This window comes from Pelodiscus sinensis, chromosome 9 (assembly GCF_049634645.1).
Source record: "Pelodiscus sinensis isolate JC-2024 chromosome 9, ASM4963464v1, whole genome shotgun sequence".
NCBI classification, from domain to species: domain Eukaryota; kingdom Metazoa; phylum Chordata; order Testudines; family Trionychidae; genus Pelodiscus; species Pelodiscus sinensis.
In genome coordinates, this window is record NC_134719.1 from 13580634 (window position 1) to 13595397 (window position 14764).

At 44.2% G+C, this 14764-nt stretch overlaps 1 protein-coding gene across 3 annotated transcripts in view; it reads right to left on the reverse strand.

Annotated features, from left to right (window-relative positions):
* DAB1 (DAB adaptor protein 1) overlaps window positions 1-14764 on the reverse strand; it is a 777383-nt gene that overhangs the window by 391971 nt on the left and 370648 nt on the right. The window lies entirely within an intron of this gene.

Genomic DNA, 14764 nt, shown 5'->3' on the forward strand with positions numbered 1-14764 from the left:
TCCGGTCTATGATATCCTGGATATTGAGAGAAAGACTGAGTTACAAGCTGTGCAAACCTCTCTCTTCAATTTAGGCCTGATCTAATGCCCACAAAAATTAATGGGAGTCCTTCAATTTATTTCATTGGGTGCTAAAGCAAGCCTTTAGAATTTGTTATTAGTTCACACAAGGCAAAGTGATGATTTGAGGGCACAGATTTAAGTAGGACACAGTGTGCTTCAAGAGAAGCGCTGTTAAACCTACTATGATTGAAAAGTATAGAAAAGAGGAATAAAAATAGAAACAAAGAACAGCTGATAAAGAAAATACGCCCCTCACTTATCAATATTTATGGCCCAGAGGCCTCCAAAAGACTGTCTTCATCTAGTACAAATGAAATCAGCAGGAGTTTTGTCATTTCATTTAATGATGTGGGATCAGGCTCTTACTCTCTTCCTTGCTTAAAAATAAAACAAAGCAAAAGAGCAAGTAAACAGCTGATAGGTCAGGGAAGACCCATCACTAGCATCTCACAGAGCTAATGTACAGCAGTGATTTCTGTTTGGGATTTGCAAAGATTCCAGAATCAGGTCCACAGTCCCTTCCTCTGACAATCGCACTTACCTCTTGAAGGATAATACTTCATTCACTTTTCGGTCTCACTTTATAAATGATGTGTGAATTGAGAATGTTAGATCCAAGACATCTGGTTTGAGTCTCCCTAGGTGGTGTGGTTCACTGGCAGAAAAGGTGTTATTACATCTTGGTGGCTAATAGCTTCCCTGCTACTTTTCGTTCTGCTCCTTGCTCTACTGTACAGAGATTAATGCTCAATTAACAAACAGCACATTTGTGTCTACACCAGAGAACTGAAACATTCTCAGCTGAACAGGCAAACAGGACGAGTTTAAGCTCAAATTGTTTAGGGGGTCTATAATAGCTGTGCTGATTGGGGTTCTAAGCAGCACAACATGAATAACTGATTTTTTTTAATTCAGCCAACAAACTCAAACTTTTAAAAAAAATGTTTTGGGCTGACCTGAAACAAACAAACAAACAAAAAGGAATATTCTGGTGAAATGAGAAAGTTGAAAAATTCGTGCTTCTGACTGAATGATAGGTTTCATTTGACCAAAAACCAAATGCTTCATTTTCATATCAAGGTTTTGAAAATTATGTTGCATGGGATAGTAGGAAATAAAATGTAACGGAATTCCAAAAATGAAATCCTTTTTCAGAACAAAACATCAAAAGACTTCAGAAAATAAAATGATTCAGCATTTATAAAAAAATTTCCTCCCAACCCAATCAATTCACCAAAATCAACCTAAATTCACACATTGTTTCACTGCCCTCAATGCATTCACATGAAAATTTCCCCCCAGGTCTAGTTCTCAGCCATCCTTGCTCTTCTAAAATCATTTTGGCTTCACTGCCTTCAAGCTATGTGTCTCTCGGTTTCCTGGCATAGCTCCTAGAAAAAGGGAATTCTGGGAAACATCAGAAGACCACCAATGCAGTACTATTTAAGCTGATGGTGCTATACTCCTAGGCTGTGTCTACACTGGGCCACTTATTCCGGAAAAGCAGCCGCTTATCCGGAATAAGCTGCGAGCTGTCTACACTGGCCCCTTGAATTTCCGGAAAATTGACGATTTACTGTAAGAAATCAGTTGCTTTTCCGGAAAAACTATGCTGCTCACGCTCGGGCAAAAGTCCTTTTTCTGGAAAACTGTTCCGGAAAAGGGCCAGTGTAGACAGCACAGTAGTCTTTTCCGCAAAAAAGCCCCGATCGCGAAAATGACGATCAGGGCTTTTTTCCGGAAAAGCACGTCTACATTGGCCACGGATGCTTTTCCGGAAAAGCATCCTGCCATTGTAGACGCTCTTTTTCCGGAAATACTTATAACGGAAAACTGTTCCGTTTTAAGCATTTCTGGAAATTCATGCCAGTGTAGACACAGCCCTAGAGACCTCCATCCATCCACTTCAGCAATAAACAGTGCAGACTGAATTAACAAGTCCACTCCAAATGGTACCTGTCCTGTGCAGAAACCAATTAGAATGCTTTTGTGTGTTGAAATGAGGTATTTATCAGCATGCCAGGAGACCAAACAATAATTGCACCACTGCTACAAAGAGAATGTTAAGCCGGTATGGTCAGGTACACCATACCATTAAGGCATTTATTGCCTGTACAGGAGGGCCCCGACTTGCGACACGATTGGTTCCAGGGGAAACGTTGCACGTCAGGAGTGTTGTAACTTGAACCCTCATTTAGGATAGGCACCACGTGCTATCGAAAATGCAAGCCGAGGACGTAAGTCAGGGGTTTTTGGCCCCTTCCACACTTCCAAAAATGGTTGCAAGTACGGGAGGTCAGAACTTGGGTGGTCGCAAGTCAGGGGCCTCCTGTACTCTGTACCAGAAAGACACATTTTCAGCACCTCAGGGCTCTCCCGGGAACTTCAGCAGCAAGAGGTAGGATGTGAGGATGCAGCTCTCCTGGCGCGTCTGTAAGGCCCCCAGCCCTTCCATGCAGCTGACTCTCCTATCTGGGGTTTGTACAGCCCTGTTTGAAGACAGGGCTGGAGGTGGTACAGCCATGTGGAGGAATCATAGAATCATAGAGTTGGAAGAGACATATGGAGCAGCTGCTCTATGATCCATTCCTTTTGCTGCTGCATTTATCTGGAGAGTCCTGAGGTTCAGCACACACCCTGTCTCTAATCTTCCCGTTTTAGGGACACTGGAGAAAGAAGATGGTGATTAAACAGTTTGAAGGTATTTTGGAGCCTTCAAACAGCATTGATCCTTTGCAGGTGGACTTCTGGATTGGCTGGGGTACAGAGGCTGTTCTAGATTCATCGATTGCTGAGCTGTCCCTTGTGATGGACACAGATCAGATGTCTGCTGGCTCTTTCTGAAGCTATGTTCTACACTAGGACCTTAGTCCGAAATACCAGTTTGAATTAGTAAGTGGTGCATCTACACTACCAAGCCCATTATTTCCGAATAACAGGCCATGGAATTTGAACTCTGTACTCCTGCCTTTCATCAGGAATAATGCTAATTCTGAACTTGTAAGTTTGAAATACTGTTCGTGTGGATGCGCCAGTGCTGCTAATTCATACTTATTGGCTGCCAGGAGGTCTTCCACAGCTCCCTAGAGTTCTCCCTGTGATTCTGAGTCCAAGGAAGCGCACCACATTAACAGAGCCTGCCTTGTGTAGACATGGTCTGTGAGTTCAGCAGCCTCTGATATCTGTGGAAAGCAACATAGCCCTTGCTCAAACCGTTTTGTTCTTTCCTCTATAAACGTCAAAGCCTGTTCCCATTGAACTCAATAGCAAAACTCTTTGATTTCAGTGGGAACAGGATTTGGCCCCAGGAGCTCAGAAAATGTGATTTTGATCAATTGCTTATTTGTCCAGAGACAGCTCTCATGCACGTTCTGCCAGGCTGAATTTGATTGCCCCTCCTGTATGTCATGCTGAGGAAAATAATAAAACAATTTGGGCTGTAGTTCTATCAAGCTGCACATGTCACACAGTTCTATGCCTCTTTTCCATCAAACCCAGATGGCGCAGCTTTGTTTTCCTAGTGCCTGGCTGAGAGCAAGACTTTGATAAAGGCAATCTGGCAGAAACCGCTTTTGGACAAGATGGAAGCAAAGAGAAAGTGGGGTGATTGTCCTTCTTTCATTGAAGAAGTTTGCAGTCTGGGTGTTGGTGGATCTTCCATGACCCCTGAGAGAACAGATGGCGCCAGGGGCATCATTTTACAACTGCGTCTGTTTAGATATTTATTCCTAGAGCTGGATCTTAGCTTTAGGATTCATGCCTTTGTGACTTGTAGACTTTATTACTGGGATGTGTGCTTTACAGGTCCACATTCAAAGGGCACTTGAAGATTACCGTAGAAAGCCAGTGCTTACCTGCTTGGCAGAGTTTGTCACATACGGCATGTTAGATTCCTACCTTGGAAACTCCTTGGATTCCCTATTTGTTTCCAGGTGCAATTCGAAGTGTTGACTGAGATGCAAATGATTAAGTCATTTGAGTCCTGGGTTCCCAAGAAATCTTTCAACCAGGGAGCTTGCCACGCAGTTCATATCAGCAGAGATGCTTAAGTTGGCAGTTCTGAGATCCAAATCACTGGACAATGGTGCCTATGCATTTAATGCGGACAACTCCCAACTCTAGAAGTGGCTCCCCCATCTATTCTAATAGAGAAAACCACTCAAGTAGGACACCATGGTCAACTGCAGTGATGCTCTCTGCCTGATACAAAATACAGCTGACTTCATGGTGAGCCAGATTCTGCCATCCTGTCACTTGTTGAATAATACTGTACTGCAGGAGTCAGGGGAAATATCTCACCACCCAGGGAGTAAGGCACTGCTCAGAAAGTGGCAGAAGCTGATTTGTATGACTGACTTCTGGGGGCAGTGGCCCCATGTTCTGCTGCATTCATGGCTACGGTTTCTGGGAGAGCCCTGCGGTTCAGCAGATACTGATTTCTATTTGTGGAGATCCACATCCAAGGGATTAAATTTGTATTCCCACAGGGTCCTCGTCATGCAACATTTTTGTGAGGGGGGAGGTAAATGCATAGTTGCACAGGTGGTACCAGATCAGTACCAGCTGGTATCATAGTGCTAAGAGGTAAAATCTACTTGCACCACAGCTTTGTAATTATTGACAGAGTTATATCTCTACCTTATGAGAAAAACTATGCTTTTTCAGCTAAGGATATCAAATGACTATAACAGATAGCTAGGAGTAAGGACTTCTAAGTTAGAGCTGGAGGAACTTTTCAGGACACACTGAGCATTCAACAGACATTTCAGTCAGTCCCACAGTATTTGCAAAATGGGGTGGGAGTAGTTCTTCCTTTGCTCTATGCTCATGATTAGGGGGCACTCAGATGGAATAGGGGAGACCCAGGTTCAAATTACCATTCTGAAACAGACCGGAAATAGTCTCATGAGCATTTTCAAGATCCCTTTTAAAAATAAATGCCACAGATTCACAGACATATTGCGAAAAATAACTCAGTTTGTTTAGAAAAATGACACCCTGTATTAACAGGAACTCACCTGACTTAAAAAACAAAGAAGAGGGTTGTGCCCACGAAACCTCATGATGCGATCTACATGTTTTGTTAGTCTATAAGGTGCTGCAAATTTTTTTGTTGTTTTCAGAATTTTTCCAGTTACAAACTAACTTGGTTACCCCTCAACCACCTGACTTAGTCAAACTCAACAAACAACAGTGGACCTAACTATACAACTCAATATGAATGCTATGGATGTACCAGGACCAGAACCAGAATCTTATGGGCAACCTTCCCAATGTTTTGAGAGGCATATACTAGGTCTACGCTACAAAGAAAAGTTGGGAAAAGATACACAAATTGCAAACCACAATTTGCGTATTTTTTTCACTTTTCTTATGAAAGAGGTTTTTCCGAAACTTGGCCCGTCTACACGGGGCCAAATTTTGGAAAAACCTCCTCTTTCAACACATCCCTTCTTCCTCATACAATGAGGATTACAGGGATGGTGAAAGAACATGTCTGCTTTTTCGGAAATTGTTCCGAAAAAGTGGACACATTCCTTGGACGCGGCATTGCTTTTCTGGGATACTGGAAAAGCTCTACAGTCTAGACATAGCCTTAGATTCAGTGGCCTAGATCGAAACCCACTGGTATGCTTTTGATTTGGACCCAGATGCAAACCTAAAAGATTTGTCCAGGATGGTGGACATCCCACAAGAATAAAATTCATCTAAGAGCTGTTATTGGAATTTGACGTCTGAAATAATAGTTAATAAGATTCAGCACCGATCCCCAAGTTCGGCAGCTTCTCTGACCCTACCATGGCTGTGAAAACTATGATCTTAGTCCATTTCTAATTTATATACCTGGATTATATAACCAGTACAGATATTGAGACTTGATTCTGCACTCTTCATCAAGTCAAAACTCTCATTGAACTTGCTGGGAACTTCCCCCCATATACAGGGAAGAATTGAGTCATTAGTAAGGAGCCCTGTATTGTAGGTAAAATCTGAAAACCTGAACAATTAAAAGACTGTCTCTCTACCAATATCAGATACTTGCAACTGACTCTCTGCCTAAGAAGCAAGGTCTTGATTCAACCCTACGACTGTAAATTCCCTGGCTGCTCCAAGGAGGATAATGCGTTGAGACTGCCACCATTTTCATCCCAGTTTAACTTCTATCAAGGACTGCGTAACAGCCCTTCTGACAGAAACTAACCAAGACGTAACAGGAATCAGTATATCCACCGTGTGCTGTGATTTGTGTGCCCGATCACTTTTTAACCTTTACTAGCCAATCCAGGATCCGGAGAGCAGCAGGAGCAGCTGCAAATTTAAGACCAATTCTATCAGCAGCAATACATCAAGTCCACCATTTTATCAGCTGTTACATGGGTCTCATTTTCAGTGGCCGCCAGGTAATGAAAAGCAGGCTACTCTATGGTAACACACTGTAAAAATAAATAACTAATTTTTTAGTCATTGAAGTCTTCACATTATACCTACGTTGCGCAAAAGGGCCAAACAGAATTTTACAGAGGCAGGAGCCTCAAATCCTAGTCTCTGTAAATGAACTAAATCTCCATTGGATCTTAACAATATGGGGTCTATCTGCCAAAGTTGAACCATTCTTATTTCATGCAGTAGGGAGTAGCAGTGCATTAACATTCGCATACATTTGTTACCCTACTGAATCTAATCTAGTTTACTATTGGCGGACAACTTAATTTTTTTATGTGAGCTCTCATAGTTCAGTCTATGGGCTATCAATGGGGTTAAGATTCCATCATAGGTATTTTTAGTAAAAGTCATGGACAAAGATGGTGGGTAATAAACAAAAATTCATGGACGCCTGTGACCTGTCCATGACTTTCACTAATAATACAATGGGCAGAGGACTGAAAGTCAGAGCAATGATGGGGGCCCACTGCTGGCCACTCATCCTGCAGTGATGACCCAGTCCATCTGCTACTTTAGCCCTGGTCACTGCTCTTGTGGGAGGAACTAACCACCAGCCCCCAGGACTGGCCCTGCTCAGTGTTCCCTCTAACGTTTTCCAACCATGAGCAGAGTGAGTTTTGGCTCAGGCATCAATATTGAGGACATGCGCTGGTTTGGGTGCATGCCACCCAAGGGTAGGTCTACACTACAAAGTTAATTCGAACTAACAGCTGTTAGTTCGAATTAACTTTCATAGGCGCTAGACAGGCAAACCGCTAGTTCGAACTTAATTCGAACTAGCGGAGCGCTTAATTCAAACTAGATAAACCTCATTCTACGAGGACTAACGCCTAGTTCGAATTAAGGGCTGTGTAGCCACTTACTTCGAACTAGTGGGAGGCTAGCCCTTCCCAGCCTGCCCTGGTGGCCACTCAGGGCACAATCAGGGAAACTCGTCTGCCCCCCTCCTGGCCCCGGAGCCCTTAAAGGGGCATGGTCTGGCTACAGTGCCCGTGCCCGGTGCAAGCCTGCCAGCACCCAGCCAGTAGACCCTACACCTGGCACGGCACGAGCCAGCCACCCGCTGCCACCCAGCCCTTCACGTCTTTCCGGGACCAGGCTGGCGGCTCCCAGGAGCCTGCCCAGGGCCGCAAGAGGCGGGTGCCCGTCTGGTCTAGTGCGGAGATCGTGGACCACATCCAGGTTTGGGGGGAGGCCTCCAACGTCCACGACCTCCACACTAGGCACAGGAAAGCAGCCGTCTAGGGCAGGATAGCTGCCAGCCTGGCCACCAAAGGCCACATGCAAACCCAGGAGCCAGTTTGCATGAAAATCAAGGTGGTCCAGTGAGACCCCCGACCCTGAGCCCTGAGCTTAGAACATAAGAACATAAGAATGGCCGTACTGGGTCAGACCAAAGGTCCATCTAGCCCAGTAGCCTGTCTGCCGACAGCGGCCAACACCAGCTACCCAGGAGGGGATGGACCGAAGACAATGACCAAGCTATTTGTGTCATGCCATCCATCTCCAGCCTTTCACAAACAGAGACCAGGGACACCATTCCTAGCCCCTGGCTAATAGCACTCCATGGACCGAACTTCCATGACTATCTAACTTCTCTTTAAACTCTGTTATAGTTCTAGCCTTCACAGCCTCCTGCGGCAAGGAGTTCCACAGATTGACTATTTGCTTTGTGAAGAAGAACTTTCTGTTATTAGTTTGAAGCCTGCTACCCATTAATTTCATTTGGCGTCTTCTAGTCCTTATATTATGGAACTAATGAAGAACTTTTCTTTATGCAACCTCTCCACACCACTCATGCTTTTATAGACCTCTATCATATCCCCCCTCAGTCTCCTCTTTTCTAAGCTGAAGAGTCCCAGTCTCTTTAGCTTCTCCTCATATGGGACCTGTTCCAAACCCCTGATCATTTTAGTTGCCCTTTTCGGAACCCTTTCCAAGGCCAAAATATCTTTTCTGGGGTGAGGAGATCACATCTGTACACAGTACTGAAGATATGGCGTACCATAGTTTTATACTTCCCCTCCTCCTTCTTCCCCTGGCTTCCCCCTTCCAGCTCCCTCCTCCAAGGTTTCCCCCTCCCCTCTCCCACCCTCTCTCTTCCCCTCTCCCACATCCTTTTCCCAGTCTCCCCTGAGGTTAATCCCCCCCCCCCAGTTTTGTTAAATAAAGAGAGTTTCTATTTTTGAACACACGTGTCCTTTATTTTTTACATCAGGAAGGGGGGCTAGGGAGGGGTAAGTGGAAGGCGGTGAGGGAGGAATGGGGTACGAGCCCCCAATGGGGAGGACTGGGGTGGCTCTGCGGGCTCCTCGGGGTGGAAGCTCTCCTGCAGCCCTCCAATTGACCCCCCTGGATGGCAGCCTGTGGCAAGTGCAGCCAGGCTGATGGCCAAGTGCTGTGATGTGCCGAGTGTGGGCACTCAGGGCACTCCAAGCCAGGACTTCTTTGCTGTCCCTCATCGAGGTAGACAAGAAAGCGGGGAACCCTGAGAACTGTCTGTCTGGGGTGGGGGTTGGGTCCCTTTAAGCACAGCCCTCGGCTAGCCTGAGACAGCAGCTCCACGCTCTAATCTGATGCCCTGTCAGCACTGCTTCCGGCCAGCCTTAACTTCGGTTCAGGATCCACTCAATGTGGACATGCTAGTTCGAATTAGCAAAATGCTAATTCGAACTAGTTTTTAGGTCTAGATGCACTAGTTCGAATTCGCTTAGTTCAAATTAACTAATTTGAATTAAGTTAGTTCGAATTAGTGCTGTAGTGTAGACATACCCCAAGTTATTAACACACACACGTTCCCAGCCTCTGGAGCAGACACTCTTTCCCTCCACTCTCCTGCCATGCGGAAGGTCCCATTCCCAGCCACCAGAGCAGACCCTGCACCAACCTCCAGCCATGCAGCATGTCCTGTTCCTGGCCGCTAGAGCAGACACCCCCCCACCATGTGGCAGGTCCAGTTCCCAGCCTCAGCTGCCAGAACAGGCCCCAGCCCCCTGCCATGTTGCAGTCCCAGCCACCGGTGCAGTCCTCACCCCAGAGACATGGCTGCATCAGTTCCTGGGCCCCAGAAGCTTCCTCACCACACCGCCTCAGCTGGCCCCGCCCCACCCTCACAGTTGCCTGCCACATGAGTACTGCTGCACAGCTGTCCCAGGGGAAGAATTCTTGGTGCATGCCCATGCAGATGCGCATCTTAGCAGGAACATTGGTCCTAGTCCCGTCCTGGCGGATGCTGCTCTAACACCAGGGATTAACCCAGCCTCAGGCCACTGCTCTGGTAGCCTCAGGAGCTGAACTGGCCCCAGCCACTACTCTGGCAGCCATAAGAGCTAATGCAGCCACCGTCACTCCTCTGGTGAACCAACTGTCTGCTGCTACAGTAGCTTTGAGCCAGTGATCTGATCTGGGGGTTGCTCCAGCACCAGGCTGCAATTCCTGGGCAGAGGATGCTATTCCAGCCCCACTGCTGGGCTGGGTGGAAGATGTGAGAGAGGTTCACTGAAGTAATAGAATCTGTGACCTCCATGACAGAGTCAGATCCTTAGCTAAGATTATTTTCAAATCATAGAAGAGATCTTGAGAAGTCATCAAGGACCAGTTATTGTACTACAGCCCCATGTAAACTCTTAGGCTATGTCTACACTGGCAGCTTCTTGCACAAGAACTGTTTTGCAGAAGAATTCTTGTAGACAAGAGCGCGTCTACAAGACCTCTTTTAGACAAGAGCACGTCTACACTGGCATGTGCTTGTGTGCAAGAGATGTGCTTTTGCGCAAGAGCATATATGGCATTGTGGATGCTTTCATGCGCAAGAAAGCTCTGATGGCCATTTTAGCCATAGGGGTTTCTTGCACAAGAAATTCATGTTGCCTGTCTACGCTGCCCTCTTGTGCAAGAGCTCTTGTGCAAGAGGGCTTATTCCTCATGGGGAGAGGAATAACTCTTCCAGAAGAAGCCCTGTTTTCCGACGCTAGACTGTAAATTTACTTGCGCAAGAACACGCGTGCAGTGTAGACACCCGGCAAGTTTTTGTGCAAGAACAATTGTTCTTGCGCAAGAAGCTGCCAGTGTAGATGTAGCCTAATTAGAGAATACTATGCATGCCTCTTCACCAACTTTCTTTATAGATTATCTCCTCCGAAAGTTGGTATTTATTTTCTGTTCATCTCATTCATACAAATATTCATCTCAAACTTTTCCTAATCACTGCAGCATGCTACTTACTGCCCATTTTTGTTGCACTTATTTTGTAAATTCCTATTTGTTCACAAGTATTTACATATCAGAAAAGCTTAATCAAAACCTTCCCTATTTTTTCATCTGCTCCCTGTTACAGATATTTTACTAATCAGGAAGCCATACATAAAATCAAAGTGTATTTGTTTTCTTAAACAAACCTACTCCAGCAATAGAATGTAAAAAAGTTAAGAGAGTTGACTGACAGACAAGTGGAAGAAGCTGTAAAAGCTGGAATGATTGATTTCATAATGTTTGAAGGCAGTGTAAATAACCTTTAAGTGTCTCTTCTGTCCTAATTTGCATGAGTAATTGGCAGCTCGTGAGATATGAGGAAACATGACAAAATTAAAACCAAGACTGCTCCAGGGATTTTGGTTCAAAAACTGATCTTGGGAAAGTGGCTGATATTAGCAGATATTACAAGAAACAGTACATTACACAGACAAATCTTGCTTAGGCCGCAATAAGGAAAAAGTGATTTAATTCTGCTGCCTTTAAATCTATTGAAACATCCTGGGTTTGCAATCTACTCAGGAGAGACTGTGGAGCTTTCCATGTAAGTACGACACACTGAGAGTGACATATAATGGAAATAGGATTAAATTTACCACAACATACAAAATCCTCCATATCAGTGACTCACCCCTCACCCTCCATGGACGCTTCTACGGGACATGTCTGGAGTTGCCACACAGGGAGGGCTACACAACCAACACAAATAGACCAGCGTAGAGGGCAATTTTGGGGTGAGCCAGTTGAGGAAGAGGCAGTTAGATCCCCAATTAAGCAAATTAACAAAAGAAAATAGCCATTTACTAGCGGGCAGCACTGGCTTGGTTGGAGAGCATCCAAAAGTGATTCAGCGTAGGCTTCCACCATGTGGCCCTATGTGCAACTTAGGGATACTTTCCTTCAGGAACTGAGAGGGCAGCCATGCACCAATGGAAAGATGGTCCTGTGGGTAGGGCACTAGATTAGCATGTGCAAGATTTGGATTGAATTTTATTTCCATCACATATTTCCTGTGTGAGCCTGGGCACATCACTTACATCTTTCTGAGTTCATCTCCCTGCTGAAAAATGGGGATAATAGTATGTTCTCCTCTAGATGTACTATGAGGATTAATATGTGTGAGGACCTCAAAGATACTATGGTAATGGGAGCTACACAAGTACCTTAGGCCAGGCCATGTCTACACTAGGAGATTATTTCAAATTTACTAAATTCGACTTCTGGGCACCCAATTTTACAAATTCGAACTTCTGAGTCCTCACTATGAGGAAGCATCGAAATTAGTCTGAGTCAGGCTCCGTTAATGTGGACACGCTATCTTGGACTCAAAGCCACAGGAAGCACTCTGGGGAGCTATTGGAGGCCTCGTGCAGACCAATTAGTTTGCATTAGCGGCACCAGAGCAGCTAACAAATTTGACCTTGGGGGTGTTATTTCAGACTGAGGTCCTAGTGTAGACCAGGCCTTAGTCAGATGTCAGTCATAGGTTTAATCAATCCTTATTTGATGAAGCAAGCAAGCAGTTTTGGAGACAGATTTGTGGCATTTTTCTAGCATGTTATATGCGTAGAATGAAAGGCTTTGTGTTTCAGCTGCTTTCCGGGCAGCCTGAGCTGCAGCCCAACGTATCAGTGGAATTACACAGAAAGTTGGTTGGAGGAGAAGGAGGGAAGCAGCCAAGGGAAGATAATTGCAAGAACCAGTGCATTAGTTATGTTGCATATATGTAATGTAATTAGTATTAATAAGCTGTCAGTTGGAAGATGTAGTCGTTAAAAGGTAGGCTTCAACAGGGGAAAATGAAAACTGAACTCCTACATGCATTAGTCTACATTCATTTATTCTGCCATCTCTGAAGTTCATCTTCGGTGATCCAAGTTTAACAAAAACACATGCTCAAGGAGTCAATTTACTAGATCTTTGGTCATGCTCAAATCTTTAATTAGGCAAAGGAAATTATTATTTTTTTACATTAAAAACAATTTTCAAAAGAGTCTGTACATATTAACCAGAGGACTATCTGGATTCTTCCTTCATAAGGACAAGCAGTACTAGCTATTGATAATAGACAGGTTTCAGTTAGCAAATGTTTGAATGATTAATTCAGGTGTCCCCCAAATGACAATAATTTTAAGCTAAATAGCATTTTCAATCAGTTTTCACTCCATAGTCTCATATGCTCCCCATGACAAGAGTGAGAATCTGAAATGGTCAAATACTAGACAAATGGCCAAACGCAGCATTCATCATCTATGACTATTCATCCATATTCCTAAAAATCTGCTCCTGTGTAGTACTTTTTACCCATAGATCTCAAGCCATTGATGGAAGAGAGAACGTACTGTTATCCCCATTTTACACATGGGGAAACAGAGCAGTGAGGTGACGTTCCACACATTGGTCACAAAGCAGCACTGGAACAGGATAGTTGGAGACTTGCTCTATGCAAGAATTTTGACCCTGCCCTTCTTGCTACCAAGAACTATTTCATCCTCCTAGCTACAACCAGACACCCTGTAGATATTATGCATTCAGCATTCAGGAAACCACTCTGTGAAGACACAAAATGTACATAGTCGAGATGTGCATATAAAGCTATTTACTTGTCAGTCTTCCACTGCAGGCACTCAGGAGTCTCTTCATTATGAAAAGTGTTGTCCACCAGCTGCCCTTTCAATTCAAGGGAAACCACAGAGAGTAGGAAAATCCCCTTGTTCATGTCATTTAAAATGGAAATGTTCCTTCCTTGCCATTTAAACCATCTGCCAAATTTAGATCCATGCTGATTGCAACTGTTCGTAGACTTCTGCACTACAAATATTGGAGCACACCATACACACCCACACTCCTATTATTGTTAGACAAGTGTACAAAAACTTGAACTGATTTAAGTGGCATTCTGGTCACCTTTAATTAGCCTATGTCAAATCCAATCATGGAGATGTCATGTTACTAAAATGCAAAAGGATGGTAGGATTTCCTCCAACCACAAAAGTAAAAATAAAACATAACACAGTTCTGTAGTTTCTAAGTGCTATGAATAATAAGGAGACGCCTACTTCTCTTCAAATACTTTCCCATATGCTTGTGGAATTTACCATTTCAGAGCATGTGTTCATACAGGATAACTTATTATATGTTCAATTCACACTGAATCGTTGGCATGGGACTGTCTGTGATTGTAAATGAGCAGAGAAAGAGACCCACATGACATTGTTGCTCTTGAGATGTGTGCCACACTATGGAAATAGCTGAGACCCCAACTCTACTTTGCTGTACCTGAGGCCTGGTCTACACTAGATCAGGACGGTTGGCTAAGGTACGCAACTCCAGCTATGTAAAATGCGTAGCTGGAGTTGGCTTACCTTAAGCCAAGTGTTGGCGTTGTCCATACTTCTGGAGTCCGATGGGAGCAAATGCTTGTGTTGGCTTCCCTTATTCCCCACACAAGGAGGAGTACTTGACACCAGTGGGAACTGCCTTCAGCATTCGATTTAGCGGGTCTATACTAGACCCGCTAAATCAAACACCAGAAGATCGACCTCTGGAGTGTTGATCTTCTGGTAAGTATAGACATGTCCTGAGAAATTTACTTTGACACTTGGTTACTAAAACGCAATAATCACAGTTTACCCCCAAAATGTGGCTGTAGACAGAAGGCAAATTCACCTTTGTTTTTAAATGACTTAGCATCCGGGGTTGAATTCTGGACCCAATTAAAGTCAATTACATGAATCCACTTGACTTCAGCAGAGGCAGAATTTCATCCTGTATGTTTTGAAGTCTGCTTATTGAAATGATAAAAAGCAATAGTTTTTTTCTTGATCATTACAGCTGGTTGGGTCAGTTCTTTAACATTTCCACAAGAAAGTTTTCTCTCAAGAAAAATGCACCTAAATATTAACCTATTTAAAATTTAAGTTATGGCACAATAGAGTCAGGACATCCAAAAGTAAGATATTTGGCTGCAGTTTTGTTAATACAGTATACATGCATTCTTGAAAAA